Source organism: Echinops telfairi, unplaced genomic scaffold, assembly GCF_000313985.2.
Source record: "Echinops telfairi isolate 266 unplaced genomic scaffold, ASM31398v2 ScPeMD7_23;HRSCAF=83, whole genome shotgun sequence".
Classification (NCBI taxonomy): domain Eukaryota; kingdom Metazoa; phylum Chordata; class Mammalia; order Afrosoricida; family Tenrecidae; genus Echinops; species Echinops telfairi.
Genome location: NW_022103920.1, coordinates 56021267 through 56024060, shown reverse-complemented (window position 1 = coordinate 56024060; position 2794 = coordinate 56021267).

Genomic DNA, 2794 nt, shown 5'->3' with positions numbered 1-2794 from the left:
ATGCTAATAGGCAGGATTAAGGTGGGATAGATTCTGAGTCTCCACCTTACTAGAAGGTATGAACCCTGTCACCACCCACTTTTGTGTCCTTGGTAGATAGTCTGCTGAGGACAAACACTGCACCTCTACCAAATCTAGTCCTATGTGTGTAAAAGCCATCTTGGAAGCAGAGAGAGAGAAATCCCAGGACCATAGGAAGAAGCATGTTGAGATTCCTCCCTGTTTGAAGTGGCAAAGGCACCAGGGACCTTGCCACACCAGGTCCAGAGTCCCAGACGAGGAGACTGGAGACAAAGCAGAAGTGCAGCGGGGAAACTATGAGACTGTGAGGTGGAACAGCAAGTGGACGCCCTGGCTGAGAGACCAGAGACCAAAGGAGCATGTGGCTGAGAGAGTGCAGACTGGTTAGAGACTGAGCTACTAGGTGAGGAAAAGTCTGCTGTAAGCAACGACTATATCCTTACTGTTTACTGATCCTGACTGGTGCTAATTTGTTAACTTCTCTAACAAACCCTTTAAGCATGAATATTATCTAGGAGTGCGGTGTGACCTTGTAAGGGGTTATCAACCTAACAGGAAAGCAGAGTTTCATGGGAGGAATGGTTGATGTCAGAATAGGGTTAAAAAAGATGGAGGCTGGAGAGGCAATCAGGTGGCATTAGATTCTCCTATCTTGTGGAGCCAGAGGAGGTCAGATATGGATCGGTCACCACTGGAGAACAGCTGACCACCCACCTCTTGTTTCCCGGCACATGAGATCATCTAGACCAGTGGTTCTCAACCTGTGGGTCGCAACCTCTTTGGGGGTCGAAGACCCTTTCACAGGGGTCTCCTAAGACCAGAGAAAAACACTGATTTCTGATGGTCTTAGGAACTGAGACACTGTTCCTCTATCTGTCTCCAGGCAGGTCCGCCCACGTGCAGATACGCCACCTACAGTACCCGGCGTGAAGACTGCTACCCATGCTATACAATGTTTCAAGATAAAATTTCATTTATTTGTAATTGGAAATACATATTTCACAATATATGATTACATATTGTTTTGTGATTAATCACTATGCTTTAATTATGTTCAATTTGTACCAATGAAAGTGCAATTCATTACAGTAGCAAAATTATAGTGATTAAGTAGCAATGAAAATAATTTTATAGTTGGGGGTCACCACAGCATGAGGAACTGTATGAAAGGGTCGCAGCATGAGGAAGGTTGAGAACCACTGATGTAGACACTTGTGGTCTAGGGTCTGTGGTCAGCAAAGGCAAAACAGTGTCTGAAAAGTGGTTAAGGGAGCAAAACTTGGTTTAGATTGGCATTATACTAGTGGACTCTGTGAAACTGAAAGTAAAGCGTCTGTTGAAAGAGTACAACATGTCCTTCTGCTACCTTAATACTAAACCTATAAATATATGCACATAGATGTATTTCCCCATCCTCATATATAAATATATTTGCATATGTACATGTCTTTATCTAGACTTCTATAAATGCCCTTTGCCTCCCAGCTCTTTCCTCTATTTCTGTTGACTTTCTTCCTGTCCCACATTCATGCTCGGTCCCCACCAGGGTTTCAGCAATTCCTCTTGGTTACATAACCCTTGATCATGCCCTACCAGGCCTCGCACACCACCTCACCACAGATTTGGATCACTTGTTGTTCCCTTGTCCCTGGGTTTGTTAACACCACTACCTTTCCCCCCACCTCCCCCTCTCCCATGTTCCTGTTTTCTCCTCCAGATTGTTCATCTAGCCTATCTTATTTAGGCAGACCTACGGAGATAATAACATGCACAAAAACAAGACAGAGCAAAACTAAGCAACAATATACAACAAAACAACAACAACAACAACAACAACAACAAACCAATGACAAAAACAAAACAAAACACACCAAGAAAGAAAAGCCTGAACTTAGTTCGAGGATTGTTTGTTGGCCTTTAGGAGTGTTTTCCAGTCCAATCTGTTGGGGCGCCACATCCTGGCCCCAAATCCACCTTCAGCATTCCCTGGGGACCTTGCCGCTCCATTCCCTTGCTGTTCTGTTGCATCCCCTTAGTGTTTTGCCTCGGTATGATGGGATCAGATCGGGTGCAATTCCCACACTGTGTCTCCAGTGTTGTCCCCTGTAGGGCCATGGGTCAGTGAGGGGTGTCATTTCTCATAGTGGGGCCGGCCATTTGGTCCTCTCTGTGGACTGGCTGCTCTGAGAATATCGTCCTCATGGCCTGGTGGGCCAGGATGTGCTCCACTCTCTCCTCCTCCTTCTTCATCTGCTCCCGTGTGCTCCAATCAGATATGTCCCTCTCCTGGAGCTGCAGATTCAATGCCATCCTTTGAAATAAATTCTTCTGGGGGGAGGGGCAAGTAGCAGAAGGACATTGGGCCTCCACTCAAGTACTCCCTCAATGCAAGAATACTTTCTTCTATTAAATTGGCATTCTATGATGCTCATCTTCCCAACACAAGCACTGAATACAAAGCAGGTGAATAAGCAAATGCAGTGAAGGAAGCTGATGGTGTCCGGCTATCAAAAGATATAGCATCTGAGGTCTGAAACGCTTGTAGGTAAATAAGCAGCCATCTAGCTTAGAAGTAACAAAGCCCACATGGAAGAAGCACACCAGCCTGTGTGATCACGAGATGCCAAAGGGATCAGTTATCAGGCATCAAAGAACAAAAAAATCATATCATTGTGTACTCACCTCCATGATACAATCGTTGAAGACAAATGGGTGCATAAGCAAATGTGGTGGAGAAAGCTGATGGTGCCCGGCTATCAAAAGATATAGCGTC